Below are 17998 nucleotides of genomic sequence, written 5' to 3'. Positions count from 1 at the left end.
CTGCATGATTATGTTATTCACACACATGTTTGGTCCCAATCCAGTTCGTCTTCCCAAAGCGTCCTACATTGAACAAACTCGACCGCTGAATGGCAAACGGGGGAATCGTTGTAATCCAGGCTTGCCGAATGGAACCATGTAAAGACAGATGAATCAGTTCTCTGGGCGGATGGAGAGTTAATGAGATTTTCTCACATTTGTCACCACATGGTTTCTAATTTGAACCGGTGGCCACTTTCACTAGCGGTGCAGTGGACCCTGAAGGACTCCGCTTTCTCCTCTTCTCTGCTCACAGATCATCCCTCAATCTCCTCAAGCCATTCTCCTCCCATCTCCATCTGCAGAGACCTCTACTTCTCCTTACGGCCATTCTTTGTTTTATTTGACATGTTTTACCTCAGCTTATAGCACTCATTTTAAATGTAAACTGCATAATTTCTGAGTGATGATTTTATGGTGAGGCTATTGCCAATTGGCTTTAGTTACGTAGTTGAATTCAGTACACGTGAATATTTACTGAATTTGATAATAAAATGAGAGAACTGGTTCATCTTTATATGGTTACTTTCGACATTTGATATACTTGCTTTTTGACAGTTAGGTATGAGTATGAATGTGTATCTGGACATACTACTGTATGTCATGTGACATCTGCTGTATTTCTGTTTACAGCCAAATTCATGTCTACACTTTATATATAGACACATGGGGCGTGATTTTTATTTCTTAGCCAGTTCAAAGCATTTGATTGGACAAAAATCTGTGTAGTACAACATGAGTCATCACTATTTTTTGTCCATTTTTTCAGAAGAGAAAGAATGTATGTTTTAAATGTGTGTATCCTTTCAGTTTCGGTTTCATTGTTTCTTCGGAGCAACTTTTTCATGGCAGTTTGGAAAAACAGCAAGAGACATACAATGCTACATAGGTTCTTGAGAAATGCTTCTTGGGTGTTGTGACAGAAGTTAAGGAGGGATATATAGAACGAGAGGCTGCGAGATGGAGGGAAGGAGAAGGGATGCGGAGAGAAAACAAGAAAGGCCTAGTTGATTTGTCACTTGGATCTGTAAAGGCAGAGCTGGTTCTGACACTGATGGCTTGTGAAGCGACTCTCAAATGCCTGTGAATTAGGTTGTCATGACAAATAGGCATTCTTTTTTGGACTTCTCGCCAACACTTTCTCTGAGTGGAAGAAATAGAGGAAATAATGAAAAAAAAAAGGTTACGGTAACTACTTCCTTTCTTTTTATCTTTCCTCTGCAGTCTCAATCCATCTGTACAACTACAGTATTTTAGGTTGTTAGTGTGTGGTTTTTAGACATCCAGGGATTTCTGGGGACTCTTAGTAGTATATAATCATGCTTTTATGTTATTATTTGTATATTTATCTGTAAATTCTAAAAATATTTTATATAGATACCCTTATCCAGAATCATGCCTAGAGTGGCATGATTCTGGATAAATTTAAAATATTTTTTTTGTTTGTTTGTTTCAAGTTTCATCCACAATTTTGAACAGACAACTAAACAAAATAACATGTAACTCACTAGAGGTTCTGACAAAATGTTAATGTCTATTTAAAACGATGATTTAATTTGAATTAATTATTTTAACAAAATCAGTTTGAATGAATGATTCAATGACTTGGTCATAAATACTTCACTTGTTTTATTACTAGATGACTTTTGGCTCCTTTCCATTGAGCAGTACAGTACAGTATGATACGATTCAGGACAGTAAATCCTGATCTGGCTTGCTTTTCAAATTGAAACGGAAATAATTGCATGTACTGTACTGTATCGTACTGCTCTGTAAAAACGAGCCAATCAGGTGACACCTGAAGGTGTGCTGTGGTATCTGGCACCAAGGTCCTTTAAGTCCTGTAAGTTGTGAGATGGGGCCTCCTTGGATCTGACTTGTTTGTTCAGCACATCCCTCAGATGCTTGATTGGATTGAGATATGGGGATTTTGGTGGCCAAGTCAACACCTCAAACTTGTTGTTGCGCTCCTCAAACCATTCCTGAACAATTTATGCTTTGTGTCAGGGCGCATTATCCTGCTGAAAGAGGCCACATCCAACAGGGAATACCGTTTCCATGAAAGGGTGTACATGGTCTGCAACAATGCTTAGGTAGGTGGTACATGTCAAAGTAACATCCACATGGATGGCAGAACCCAAGGTTTCCTAGCAGAACATTGCCCAAAGCGTCACACAGCTTCCGTCAGTTTGCCTTCTTCCCATAGTGCATCCTGGTGCCATGTATTTCTCAGGTAAGCGATGCACATGTCCCCAACCATTCATGTGATGCAAAAGAAAATGTGATTCATCAGACCAGGCCACCTTCTTTCAATGCTCTGTGGTCCAGTTCTGATGCTCACATGCCCACTGTTGATGCTTTTGGTGGTGGTCAAGGGTCAGCATGGGCACCCTGACTGGTCTTCGGCTATGCAGCCCCATAAACAATGAACTGCGATGCACTGTATTCTGACACCTTTCCATCAGAATCGGTATTAACTACTTGAGCATTTTGAGTTACAGTAGCTCGCCTGTTTCATCCCCATGTGCATCAATGAGCCCTGGCTACGCCATGACCCTGTCGCTGGTTCACCACTGTTCCTTCCTTGGACCACTTTTGATAGATACTGACCACTGCAGAACGGGAACACCCCACAAGAGCTGCAGTTTTGGAAATGCTCTGACCCAGTCATTTAGCTATCACAATTTGGCCCATGTCAAATTCGCTTAAATCCTTATGCTTGGTCATTTTTCCTGCTTTTAACAACTTTGAGGACAAAATGTTCACTTGCAGCCTAATATATCCCACCAATTAACAGGTGCCATGACGAAGAGATAATCAGTGTTATTCTCTTCACCTGTCAGTGGTCATAATGGTCAGTGTTTGATGCGTTAGAAGTATATATATATATATATATATATATATATATATATATATATATATATATATATATATATATATATATATATATATATATATATATATATATATATACTTGGCAACTGTGAATAACCACAATATATTCATATATATATATATATATATATATATATATATATACTTGGCAACTGTGAATAACCACAATATATTCATATTTGCTCTTCTTACTGTAGGTGTAGTGGTCATAAATCCCAGCAGGTCATGAGTCTGGAAGGCAAAGGACACCATAGAGCTTCAGACTAATAAATAAAATGCTGCAGTTATGACACCACATAGAGCAGAATGTTAAACTACAATGCCATATATTCTCATTCTCTACTCCCATTTGAATGTAAAGTCACAGCATAAAGACACATTAGTAAAGATGCTCACAGTCTGATCCCTCTACACTCATTAATTTCTGTAAGCAGGAAAATAGAGACTAAACATTGTTTGACGTCATAAGATTTCCCTCTGTTTTAATGAACTTATCAGGCTATGGCTGAAGCAGGCACAGTGGGAATGGAGAGACATCACAGTTAGGCATCATTTTCAAATTTAATAAATGTTTTTTTTAACAGCCTCACCACAAATGTTGTCTACAAACAACTATAAAACAAGTCTTGCCTGTAAATCTAAAGTGCCGATGTTAGCCTCAGTGCTGCTAACATAACTGCATAGCTGGCATTTGTTAATTGAAACTTTGCATATAGCCTAGACTCCCAATGCCCCCTCGTACACTTCTAATTAAATATGTCAGTCATAAGTTCCTGAGGTTTTTATGTTTATCATCAAAGAGTTTTTACAGCCAGTTTCATTCAATTAGAGCTCAGTGTCCTGTTAGCTTTGACGCTAAAAAGGCATTAATTAACCAATGCCAAATAACCTTGACAATCAGCCTGTCTCTCTTTATCTTCGAGGTGCAGCCAGAATCCAATCTTTTCCATTTAGGCGTCAGTTTGAGGGTGTGTGTGTTTGTGGTACCAAGATTGTTACTCGTATGTGTTTTTCTTTGTGTGCTATTAAGAGAGAATTAGACTTGGGCTTTTTTCCACCTCACAGTGCTGAGTCTAGGGACATGCACTGATTGTTATTTCTGCTTGTGTGTGTGAGAGAGAGTGAATAGGAATTGGTGCGGACAGGGTCCAAGAAATGCTGAAGAAGAAGAATTTCTTTCCTTCCTTACCAGTCATTGTGGCATCCATTGTATCATAAAATTCTGCATGCAAAAGAGGCATATTTTGCGTAATGGCTGTTTTGTGGGTTTCTCTGTCACTGGGTTCATTTACTTGGTGGGTTAAATACTCTATTTACAATGAGAATTTTTCTGCCTTAAAACCAGCAATGAATTTTCAACTAGCTTATGTGTTGTTGTCATAGCAGCAGTGAAGTTAGATTCCTCAAAGAGGGTTTTGGATCATTTGTTCAAAGGGATAAACGTAATTCATTTCAAATGATCCTGCATTCAGTGGCGATGGCAGTTGAAGTTGTGGGTTTTTATCAAACATAAATCAGTGAATGGATTTTAGCAGAGGATTATCCCAGCAGGCCAAAAAGAGCATCTGTTTCCCTCTGACTCCCTCCTCTCTCTGTCTACATTTGCTCATTTGATTTGTTTCTGTCTACCATCCTAATGTCTTTAATATCACAACTATATTCTTTTCTGCTTATGTTGAACACAGGGTAACCCGCAGTTTATTGGTTTATTAAACAAGATCATTGAGAAAACAGGCCTATATTCAGAAAAGAGTTTGGAAAATGAGTCATTATCTGTCATATTCTGTACTGCTGCATCAGTGGAGCTTAGTGTGAGGTTTTCATATTAAATTAAAGCATCACAAGCCAAGAGATACGCCATGACATTGTGTGGTTTTAAATGGAAACAATTATTTGAACGACAAAGAGCCCATTTGTTTGTCATTAATGTTAATGTTTAAATACGTTGACAACAGTAATACAGAGCCCTTCTTAATCAAACACACGGTAGGGCAGATCATCTCTTCCTAGAAAAATCTTCCTAGAAAACTCACCGTAATTAACATACTTCATTGTCACTTGACTTCCCTTCCGGGGCTTCATTGAGAAGTAAAGGGTCCATTGGATGTGCAACTAAGTCAACTGGGTACTTTTTGCTTAATGTTTTTTTAATACCGCAAATCTAATTTCACATAGAAATTCCACTTTATTTTAAAAAAGGAAGCATTAAAAAGACTAGCATAATGAAAAAAACTTTTTTTTTTGTTTTTTTTTTAATAGTAGTACTATTTCAAAATATTAAAGTTGTACTGTATTTCTGAACAAATAAATGCATCCTTGGTGAGCATAAGACACTTATTTAAAAAAAATCTCACTGACCATAAACTAGTGAACAAGACATTTCACCTGCACTATAGTTTCTTTCTCGTGCTTGTCTAAACTTTGTAAAGCTTTTTTAAAAATGTGTTCTCAGATCTATTTGTCCGCCAAAGAAGTATGCAAACTCTGGTGTCTCTGCTGTAAACACACAGAATCGATTTCTCTGCCATAATGACCTTTAACAAGATCTTATTAAGTCATTACGAAATATTTGCTTTCAAAACACAAGGGGAACTTTGCACAAACCACAACAGGCGAAGATGCTGTGACCACGCACGGCAACATCTCTCTCTTTTTCCAGCTTAGTGGGTCTCTGCCATGATGTTTGCGTGCCAGCCTTTCAGAAGCCTCAGAGCTACAACTTGCTGGAACATTTATTGGCCAATTACACTAATAAACAATAATGGAGGACCTCCCCTGTTTAGTGATGTTCCGCTCTCATCTTTTGCTTTCTTTCATGTCTCTTCATCATTCCCTCCCATTCTCTCGGGCCTCCCAGCTCACGCAATGCTCGTTCTCGCAGTCATTCTGATCTTCTTGCCCCGTGGTTCCTCCTGCCATGGTTGGAGACTGACATGCCTACATGTTTCTTACTTAAACTTGGTGGTTAAAACCAGTGCTTTCCATTTCCTCACCACAATTTTGATGCTCTGCAGATTTTTCCCCCTTTTTTGTGTGAAACGCAGGAGCTTCACCCACTGGATGGAGAGAGCAGGGTGGAACATGCATGGACGGTCAGCTCATTGGCTTCATGGTTCACTTAGCGGTGCAATATATCGCCTGCCTCCTTTTAGTATTTAACACCCAATTCGATGTGAATCTGAAAACATTTTACATCATCCTCCTACACACTTGCACACACGCAGCCTGTCAAACCAAGTGTGGTGTAATGAATGTCATTAGCTTTCTGCAAGCTGCAGGCATGCAGAATTCATGAGAGGGCATTTATTTATGCCAGCATGGCAGGCGTGCAGATTATTGCAGGAGGAGGGGAGAGAAGGTGAGAGTGTGAATTTACCGAAGGGAAGAGGTAGGCAAACATCCTGTTGCATACCTAAAGCTCTTGGAACACATGACAGTTGGATAAAGTTCAACATTTGATTAAGACCAGACTTTAAAGAAGTTAATGCTTTCACTTTCATGGTGACCTCTAGGTTACCTGATAGTACGGTAGGTTTGAGTGGGTGTATATCTGTTAGGGTGGTCTACAGTGTTTTTAGGTCGATATGTGACAGGGACAGAAGCTGTCATATTTGAGAGAATGCCCCTTTGTGGTAGTCACTCACATGCAAAGAGGAATGCATAAATGTGCGCTCACATTTACTGTTGTTAAGCAAATTTTCACAGGCGAAATTGAGTTATTTTAAACATGTCGTTTTTTTCCTTTATTGGATAGGATCAAACCTGCCACCCTAGGTGAGGTTGGGAGGAGATTGGAGCATTAACTTTAATCTCTACATTTCCATAACTGTGAATTTCACAAAAAGTTGTTGATCAGGCGGGACCTTGATATCGATGTCAGCGTCAAATTTGAGCACTGCCGGCTTACCTTAGCTGAAGAGAGTGAAGGCACACCGTCCATCTTTTTTTTAACAGTCTATGGATAGGATAGTAGAGTTTGACAGGAAAGCATAGGGTGGAGAGAGAGGGTAACGGGATTGGCAAAGGACCTCGAGCTGGAGATGGAATTTGTGTTGCCGGAGGGGCAGTTGCATTATATGTCGGCATGCTAACCACGAGGCTAGCAGCACCGACATGAAATCCGACATGTGATCTCAATTCAAACACCCCCAACATGGCTATGTCTTTAAACCTTTGACAAATGTGATCACAGCAAATATTCAGATCTGCTCTGGTCCTACACTGATCCAGAGCGCATTTGTCACATATAGGTATGAAACAGCATCACAAATAACTATCTATCATTATGCGTAGAGTGCGTAGATGACATGAAGCCGCCCAAATTTAGCTACATTGAAAACAGATGGGTGCTCAACTCTCAATCGAATGAAGTTCGGGGTGTTTGTCCTCAAAAATGAGTGCACCTATCCCTTTTTTATGTGGAGTATTTTTAACTTAAGTGCTGCAAGCCATGCTCATTTTCACTTGTCAGTCTTTGAAAAAATGCAGGGCATAATCTTTTCAGGGTTTCTGGTGCTCAAACGCGTACTTTCCAGGAATTTCTTCAGTTTATTGCTTTTGTTGTGGCATTCAACATCAGCACAGCTTAACACTGCACTTATTATAATGTCAAAAAAGTTTCTGTGTAATTAATTCAGTCACTCTTTCTACCCAGTTTTAACAATTGGTTCCTATGGAGAACGGAACAGGACAGCATATAAACGGAAGATAGAATCATGGCGGCGCTCATAGATTGCTCAGGAAAAAGGTGGATATAGCTAGAAATATGCGGTTAAACAAACCCTGAGACTACTAATAAAAATTAGTTTTCCACCCATTTTTTCATTGCAATCATATCATATCATATCAATATCATATCAATCATATCAACCAGCATAACAAACAAAAAAAATCAATTTGACAGTTTGAGCAAAATCAGATGATCAGGTTGTGCTTCAGAAAACCAAGAACATCTGACAGTTATGATCAATGTCACAAATGTGCTTATTTGATTAGTGACCTAGAAATCTTAAATATCTAAAATATTAATTGCACATCATAGTATTGCTTTGGTTTACATGTTTTTAAATGTAAAACTTTTTTTGGTATCTTTAAATTTGATTTTAAATCCCAGCTTTTCAATATGGACTCTGCTTTTGAACACTACTGTACGTGTTTGCATGCCACATTGGGAATGATTTGGATCATAGTTTACAATTAGACAGTTGGTATCAGCTTTGTAAACCTGGAAATGCTGCCTGAAACAGGAAGACGCTCAAGTCGTGCATCTTCTAACACTTCTCTAATTAGCTTGTTCCGGGAATGGCAGAGTTTTCCTCTGTGCCCAATTTGCCTGCTGCAGGAAGGCAGCGATGACTCGGAAAATTCTTTTCTGCTGCCTGTCACTCTTTCCCTCGCCCTGTTTTCACTCCCTGAGAGTGTGTGTGAGTGATCCATAGCCTTCATCTGGCAGCGAAAAACAGCCAAGTAATTTGTCCCAACCTCTGTCATGTTTGCCCAGCCGCAGTTGCTGTTGGCGGAGTAGTGGCAGGCCCAATCTGGGATGGGATGCGTTTTATGGTGGCTGTAAGGCGCCCGTTGTCATTTGGATGTGTGTGTATGTGTGGGTTTCAGGCCATTGTGGTACATTGATAGAGAACAAGAGTAATTTGCCTAATTTCCATGGACTCATCCCCTCTCAGTACTGGAAAATGGGCGGTTATTCTTGCCCTGGGGGTTTGAGATCATTAGAGTAGCTTGTGCTTCTGTAAGTGTGTGAAATATCAGTAAATGTTCTCTATGTGTTCAATGAGGCCTTCTGAAGTGAATCAACCGGTTTCTGTAAGAAAAAGATCCAGATTAAAATTTTTATAAAGTAAAATATTCAGCTTCTGCCAGACTGCTTTTTGTATTGAACTTGGAAAAAAAAAAAACATAACTGGCGCTATATATGGTTTCAAACGTAGCATAAACGTTTTGAACTGTGAAAGCCATTACACTTTCTTCATAAGTTGAATATGGAAGGCATATTGAAGGCAGTCTGCCAAAAGCTAGATATTTTACAACATTTTAAATATGGATATGTTTCTTACAAAAACCCATACATTTGCTTCAGATGGCCTTTATTAACCCCAAGAGATGTGCGAGTATGTTTATGATGGATGGATGCACTTTTTTGAGCTTCAAACACACTATTATAAAGCTTGGAAGAGCTAGGATATTTATTAAAGGTGGGGTAAGTGTTATTTCAAAACCGTTTTACAAAACGGACTCGGGCCAAGTCCAATAACAAACTTGTAGCCAATCAGCAGGTAAGGGGCGTGTCTAATAATGATGGTGAGAAGAGAGCGCTCAATGCACATCATTATTCAAAACACACGACACACATGACGGACATTAGCTGAGAATTATTGCTGGCTTTTGCTTGAATATGCTCATGTGTCATGTTCACTTGTCTGATCATTTGTGATCGTATTATGGCTCACAACAGCGATGATAAAGACCGTTCATTTCCACAGCGTCTGTTTCAAGTGTCAGCTTACAAAATGTGTCTGACAAGTAAGATACTATACTCCTAATATATGTTTGTTTCCTCTTTTCATGAAGTATACAACCCTTATCCGGTCATAATTGTAATATGTTGTTAGCTGGACTGTCTTGCTCGTGTACTATCCAGTTGTCATGAGAACGGTTTGTGTTTTTGTGATGGAAGGGGTGACTTTTTCATTGAATATTTGACCTGGATTAGTAACACACAGAATCTGCCATAGTCGTTGCCTGGGTTACGTATATGTGTGAGGCGGAGATATCAACATAGGACCGAGACCCTTTTGGGGGTTAGGGGCATGTTTGTTTTGGTGATTTGAAATAACATCAACGGTTACCAGAAAGCACTTACCCCACCTTTAATATAACTCGGATAATGTTCATCATAAAAAAGAAAGTCATATACACCTAGGATGGCTTGAGGGTGAGTAAATCATTGGGTAATTTTGTAAGCGATTTCTGGTAAACACATATTTGAAATCACCCAAAACAAACACACCTCTACCCAAAGTGTCATACCTTGTTGTCTGAACTCTAATTCAGGTTGTCTAATTGTTATCTTACAAATGTGACAAGATTAAGGGGTTCTAGCAATCACTAACAGGCAAACCAAAAAACATATTAGGAGTGAGTTATCTAATTTTTCAGACACACTTTGGGAGCCGGTGCTTAAAACAAGCAGTTGAGGAGGTTTAGACGTTCCAGGCTTATAATAATAACAATGCAAATAAACAAAGAAACAGATGACACGTGTATATTCATGCAAAGGACAGCATATCTTAGTTCTGTGAAACACAGCAAAACCAACGTTACTCACAAATAGAGTAGCAATAATCTCTGCAACCCATAAGAGAAAATATGAAGAGCTCTGTTAAAGGCTGAGCTGAGCTCTCTCTAGAAGACACCTGCTGCAGTAAACGATACACAAATATAGATGATCAACAATGATGACACAAAGCTGCAACACAAAGCTATCAGATGTTTGAACAGTTTTATTAACATTTCAGCACCTTTCTGTGCACAGGGTTGTCTGCAAATTAAACTGAGAATCCCTTTCATGTCTGTCTGTCTGTCTGTCTGTCTGTCTGTCTGTCTGTCTGTCTGTCTGTCTGTCTGTCTGTCTGTCTGTCTGTCTGTCTGATCACAACCAACCACCCTACCCCCTGTTGCCTCTGCCCGGCTCTCACTTCACCTTATGTCATAAAACAATTAGTACACTTTTAACAGCTAATAAGAGTTTTTTCCTTACACATTTTTATTATAATAATATAATTTACTAAATATACACTAACTTTTGTCTTTCAAGTGCATGTCACATGACTTGGGTTGACAAGTCATGTGCCAAGTTGGCTAAATGCTACCTTGGAGTCCAAGCAAAATCGGTCCCCAGTGAATGTTCTCTACAGCACTGTTTCTCAACTGGTGGGTTGCGACCTAAAAGTGCGTCGCAAGACCGTTCTTAGTGAGTTGCGGAGTGCCTAAGAGAGTGTGTTTCGATTCAGATGGTAAGTTGTAAGGCTTTGTCAGTGTCATTTTCGTAGCTTCTTACAAAATAAAACTCTCTTACCTTTAGAAAACCACATTTTCCTATCCTGTCAGCTGTTACACTTTGCTTGTAGTGCACACCGTTCAATTACATGCGTAAATGTGGCAGTGTGAGCTGTATATTACTTCATGAAGTGCAAGAAAGGAACTATGAGCATGCAACGTTATGTTGTCAATTCGTAAGTCATGAAATAACAGTAAAGTAAACAGTATGCAAGTGTTAGCTGGGAAGGATTTGCATGGCATGATGGTAATTCTGTTCATCAAGAGCAGTTATATAATTCATTAAAGGGTAAGTTCACCCAAAAATGAAAATTCTGTCATGAATTACACCCGTAAGACCTCCGTTCATCTTCGGAACACAAATTAAGATGTTTCTGTTGAAATCCGATGGCACAGAAAGGCCTTCATTGACACCAATGTCATTTCCTCTCTCAAGACCTAAGGTACTAAAGACATTCGTTACAACGCCCATCTCAATACAGTGGTTCTACAATCATTTTATGAAGCGACAAGAATAGTTTTTGTGCGCATTCTTCCTGATTTTGACACAATCTATACTAAATAACACAATAACACACAGTTCTCAATGTTAATGGCTCAGCTCGTATGGCAGAATACAATGGATTCGACTACAAACTGTGTTAGTGTGAGGAAATTATGTTTTTTAAAATATTAATAGCAGCTACAGTGATTGAATAATTATTGTGTATTCCACATGCTGTGATCTAAACATTTTTGTGCATGATTTCAGGTGTAGTCTTTGAACTAAAATGGAATCATTAAATTTATATCAGCCCTTCAAAAGGTATTACACATTTTTCGAATACTTCATGAGAATACTGTGTCAGGTAACCTAAATTTACTTTATGTGGTAACATCAAGTTTAAATGAAAAAATATGCCAGATATTTAAAATTGAGCATGCATATGTTAATAATGCACATGTCTCGGTTAGACCTCAAGCCATATGTTTTCTCACTCTGTTTAAAGAGAGTAATCTTCTGTAAAGTTATCAAAATGGGAAGTGGTCATGCTTTTCTGTGAGTTTCCAATGAATAACATTTTCTTTGACCATCAATCCTGTTACCGCTGCTTCAGAGTGGCATAAAAACAGTCCCATGTCAGGACTCGGAAAAAGGGACGTCAGTAAAGCCAAAGCCACATGGTGTGTTATTATCTTCTGGTGTGCTTCCATTTATCTCCTGCCCATGTCATCTCTCTCCTCGCATTTCTTTTATACAACATCTGCAGCCCATTGCATTACAATGACTCCCCAAGGATGACCTGACTACGGGGCATAAGCCTGCAGATTCGCTCTGGTCTTGTCATCATTCCGTAACCGTAATATATGATTTGCCGGTCTCTGATGTAAGACCTTGAGAGGCTCTGTGAATCAGTTGCTCTGATGTCATATTGGTTCCAGTCAATTACATCACCTACAGACTGGCTCATCTTCCTCATTCAGTGGTGTCTCCTCGAATCCTCCGATTGCTTTGCACAAGTAGTTACGTCACCGCTCCTTTAAGAGCGTCTTCATAGACTCTCATATTCTGTGACTCTTTTATCCTACTCAAGCCCCTAAAAAAGAAGGCCCTCGTTGATTCACCCCAGCACGAATAAACTTGCACACTACCCTCGCTTCAAAGTTTAGGTCTGAACGCCTTTGATTCTGTCATGGGGAATGTAGGCCAATGGTATCAAGGTGCCCCCCCAGAGAGATGCTCACAGAGCACCACAGATAACATGAAACAAAACATCTAAAGCATCCCAGCCATAGTGGGGTGAGAGGTGTGTTGAATTTCACTGCACAGAGACCCTGTATTTTCTCTCTAATGTTCAGAGCTAGTCAGGGAGTCTTTTGGCAAGATTATATAAAGGGATTTAAAGGGGTTTTTTTTGGGGTGGATTAATTTCACTGTTACTCTTCTAATTATTTAACAGCCTGGACTGTAAATTTAATATGAACCGTTATTAACAAAAAGTAAAATAGGTGATGTAGACTTGCTGCATTCTTTACAGTGATTGTTACATTAATATATGTATTTAAACTCCTGAAGTTGATGCTAAATTGCTATTTGAAGTTAAGGAAGTAGAATTAAAATGAAATGAAAGATATTTGTAAAGAAATTCACAGTACTGTAAGTGTATCTGTAAACCATATGGGTACTTCTAGAAATATTAGATAATATTAATAATCAATATTTGAAATTACACCAGTAGTAATTTGTGTGCATTTCATTTCATTTCAGGAATATTTTTTTAGTATATTGTTTTTTTTTTAGTTTTTTTAGTCTTTTTTTAGTAATTGTCCTATAAACCATCAGTAAACAACGGTGAGAAGAACATGCGTGACAATGTTTAGTAAACTTGATCAAAATCACAATACGAAAAGCCTTCAACAAGGCTTCAGATGGCACTGATGTCTTGGAAATACAGAGATAACGCCTCGCAGAGGGGCCAGCCTCGGGAAGCGCCTTTCATTTGCTTTCCACCAGTCAGGAGCTTGTACTACTGCTGTATTAGAATACCGCATAGGATATTTTGCAAGTAACTTTTTCGCCATTTCTGTCGAAATGGCCCCACACAGTAGGTCTACTTATATTCCATTGCTTCATTTTGCGAAATAGTCTGTGTAGGCACGTGTGCATGTGTCAACGCTCACCGTGAGTTAACAAATATAGTATATATTTCTTTAACCATGCAAACAAAAAACAACAACATAAAAACAATAAAATACCATTTAAACCGTTTAACTGATAGTATTAATCGGTCAAAGTTCTTACTTTCGGTTAACGGTTCAACGGTCAATATGAGCATCCCTAATATGAAATGGTATCACTTTACAATGAGATTCTACTTAATTGGTTATCGGCCAGTGTGGGACATTATCGTTATCGGTAAAATCCACTATCGGGTGACATCTAGTATAAATACATTTCATTTCATTTCAAATATTTCTATAATATATACTACATATTATAATTTCAGTATTGTAAAAACAATTAAATATATTGCCAAATATATTAATACCTGTCAATAAATACTCCAAATATTGTATTTCTGACTTTCCTATTGAAATTATTATTATAACATCATGTTGTGTCATGGTCAAGCCATTCGAAAATGTAACGCTTGAAAAGGGAGCAAATTCCAAATGTTAGCTAATCCTATTTTATGTGTCTTTTTGAATGGGTTTGTGTCATCTGGCAAATTATTAGACACTTTGCAATCAGGCTCAGAATGTCAGTAGTCTTTGCACGCAAGCAGAGAGGAGGTAAGGACACCTTAAGCTGCAGAGCGTATCGGGTCTTCCATTAGCTGCGTCCAGCTGCTTTAAACACCTCTTTAAGGGATTTTCACCACCAGACATCAGTTAGTCACTGCTGGTGTTCTTGCGGGTCTCAGAAATCCATGGGGTTCAGGGTTTCCTCTCCCTTATGCCCACCGCTTTCCATCAAACCTTGTGTTCTGACAGTTCAGACTCTTTGATGCCTGAACAACAATAATGTATGGCTAATGTCTCCCCCTGTGACACCCTGCCGACTGAAGCCGATGTTGTTGGAGAAAAAAAGGAATGCTCAGATGTTACAACAGAACATCAGACTGTTTACTTGGGGTGTTGCATAAATTATACCCGTCAAACATGGTGGTTCCATTTTTTTTTTCATACTTTCAGAGGAATCTTTCATTCCCCCTTTTCTTAGCCATGTTAGCTGTATAGACACTGTGTAATGTGTCTCCGTTATTTCGTTTGAGGTCTCATATAGCTTCACGCAGTCTGCGGTTGCAAAGACACAAGATCCTCAGATAAAAGGCGGTAATTTGTCCTACACACACCATACCGGATTCGCATCTCATGTCTCTTTTTCTCTCGGTTTACTCTACAATGATTCTTACCTTCACTATCTCATCACACACTTCTAATTCAGAACCGTATCCGGATGTATAGGGTTGTATTTACCCCTGAGAGATCGGCATGGACAGTAAGCTCAGCATGATGCTCTTACTGCCTAACATGTCAATGGAGATTAAAGTCCCTTGAGTGTAGAAACAAGCTGTAAACGAGCATTGGAGGGGGTTTACTTTTGATGTACCCCCATCTTCCGGAACACCAGACATGTCTCACCAATAGACGCCTCTGGCGACTTCTGATTCCTATTTGTGGACCTGACATACATTCAATGTGTAATGTTTTGGCCTCTCCTGGGCTTTTGTCCTTAATAACTCAATTTTCTTTTGTTCAGTATGATGCCTTTTGGATGTTGAATTAGGACAATTGTTTGTCTCATGCTCCTGTAATTTCTTTCCAAAGCCATTATTTGTCTTTAACCACCCCCTCAGTTTATCTTGGTTTAGATTTTTGGAGGGGCCGCTGCATTAAAAAGGCCCTGTTCCTCACGATTCATTAAAAAAACCCAGTCAACCATATAGGCAAGATTTGGCTGTCACTGAGCGACAGGGCATATTGAGGATCCTAATTTTCCTGTGGCACAAATCAAAATGTTTTTTTTCTTCTCCTAGCCTGTTGAAGTAGATGAAAGACTGTTACCAACACAAAAGCATATGGAGTCCTTGCCTTTACCCTTTTGGTTCACCAACCAAATCTCTGTTTTTTGTCCCTGACTACAACAGAGCTTATAATAAAACTCTTTTGAAAAAGCTTTGGCCTTTATTACCTGAATCATTAAGCCAATCTTGAAAGCCGCACCTTGCTGCAATAAATGTCAGGATGAAATTGGTGAGCCCTTTCTAAGTTACTCCAAGAGTCAAAGGCTTCAGAATGAATGCAGTCTGTCAAGCTAGACAAAGGTCATGGTTGAAAGGACAACACTACACAATCAAATTCATTTTTGCACACTTTAATCACTTTAGTATTGGTTGGAGCGATTCCAAACACCCTTCTACTGGACCTTGGGGTCAAACACCTCTGCCTGAACTAATAGTATGAATAAGGAAGTGGGATGCAACATACATCTTGCAATAAATCACAATAAGGAGTCTCCACTTGGGGGATGGGGTAGTGCTAAGGGTCTAGGCTGATTGCCATGGCGACAACATAGATGACTTGCTGATGCCTGCTGCCAATCTACTGTAACCACGGATTTATGCCGTGACACCTTATCATAGATGGATAGGCAAATTACTGCCAAGTGCAACACGCAGAGGTGAGGACTGGGGGTGAGATCTCATGAGTGTCATATGTCACGTCAGGTTCCTCCTGATGGTATGGGGGATGGAGTAAGAATTTCAGATCTGCCAATAAAGAAATTGCTCTCCCCGGGTTGGAGCTTTGCTGGGTTTTTAGGTTTGATTGGACAGGGGAAAATGCTTGGGGAGTGCAAGGCTCAGAGATTAGGTTCTGGAACATTATTTTCTCATGGAATCAATAGCTCTCCCTGGTTGCACCCATATCATGTTGAAAGTGTCACATGTTGGTGTCTCCAAGGCCAGTGGTTGAGATGTTGGTTGCGATAGTGGTTGGCTATAGATTTTTCTTTGACTATTGAACCGCCTTTTAATGCTACTAATGAATATCAACATTTTTACTCTTATATACATATTTGAATCCACATCAGGCATTTCATTTCCTATTCATTTTTACTCTTTCAATATACTCATTGTTAGGGGTGTCGAAGTGAATAGTTTCTACAATGCATCGTGATGCAGATGAGGACATATCGGTATCGGTTCAGCAATAGACCATAACCGATTATAAGGTACTGATGCATTTCTGTCGTCATTTGTCGAGTACGTGTTTTGTCGTGGTAGCATACAATGGCAGAGGGAGGTGAGACGCAAGCATGTTCTCACACGTTTATTTTTTACGATTTTTGGGAGGAGTAAAATGTACATGTGGTTTCAACAGCCAGATGCATTTAGACTTGTTCAGTTTCATTTGGAATGTGGCTCAGACCACCTCGTGAAGTGTCTTTTAGTATTTACTTTTGCGTATTTGTTCTAAATGCTTCTGTTTTCTTGAGTTTTGTTTGTTGTTTGATACATTCAAGAAGCTTGTTTTCTTTGAACAGGTCCAGTTTATATATTTGACTGTATTTATTGACAAAATTGTATATGTGAAGTAAGATTGAGAGAGAGCAAGATGGCAAGAAAAATATTAGGAGAAAATAAATAGACAGGGCAAGGTAATGGCATGTCCTATTTTAGGTTTCCACTCCAAGAATCAATTGTTCGTTTGAGGATTTGAAGGAGATCATCTCTTGGTCCTTTAGAATAAGGTCAATGCGTCTGCCTTGTAAACACTATAAATTGGATTCCTGTAAAAAAACTGAAATTCTATATTTGTACCTGTATATTTGAGTGTTGCAGAAAGGTTATAACCATTTAAACAGCACAATTTAGAATTGTTATTTTTGTCGTACCTTTTCAATGCTATATACTATTGGCTGTAGCATTGAAAAGGTACATCATGGAGTCTGTATGTTAGCATCAGTATTTCTGGTATGACTCAGTCCATGTCGGTCTGCAGTGCTATCATAATTGACTCTCATTGAGTAGTCCAACTCAGTCTCTCATTCTGTCTGGTTGGTAAACCAATAATATTTTCCCTGATAAACTATAATTACACAAATATTAAGACCAAGGTAGAGATTTTATTTTAGGCCAAATCCTTATTGTATCTTTATAGTATCATAATTGTTGGCAGGTCAAGGGTGTCTTTGCATTTAACCCTAATGCTTTTTTACATTAGGTTACTTCAATATAATGACATTATGCATTCAAGTGTTGCTAATCATTCAGTTTGTCCAATCTTCAGCCAAGCTGACTCAACAGCAATCTATATCCACATGTGCAGGCTGCTTTATCTGTCCAGCAATTCCAGCCTTCACGCACATTGTCCATCTAACAGTTGGGTATTGACTGAGGACCCAAAAGAAATTCCATAATTGGTGGCCTCAGTGATAATCGATAATTTGAAATTTCCACCTGTCTACTGGTCTGGATTTATAACTCTTAACACATACATCCATACA

At 38.9% G+C, this 17998-nt stretch overlaps 1 protein-coding gene across 1 annotated transcript in view; it reads left to right on the top strand.

Moving 5' to 3' along the window:
* nav3 (neuron navigator 3) overlaps positions 1-17998 on the top strand; it is a 363919-nt gene that overhangs the window by 1335 nt on the left and 344586 nt on the right. The window lies entirely within an intron of this gene.

The sequence above is a fragment of the Pseudorasbora parva genome, chromosome 20, assembly GCF_024679245.1.
Source record: "Pseudorasbora parva isolate DD20220531a chromosome 20, ASM2467924v1, whole genome shotgun sequence".
Taxonomy (NCBI): Eukaryota; Metazoa; Chordata; class Actinopteri; order Cypriniformes; family Gobionidae; genus Pseudorasbora; species Pseudorasbora parva.
Note: the sequence above shows the minus strand (reverse complement) of the source record. Positions and strands in the feature narration are given on the sequence as shown.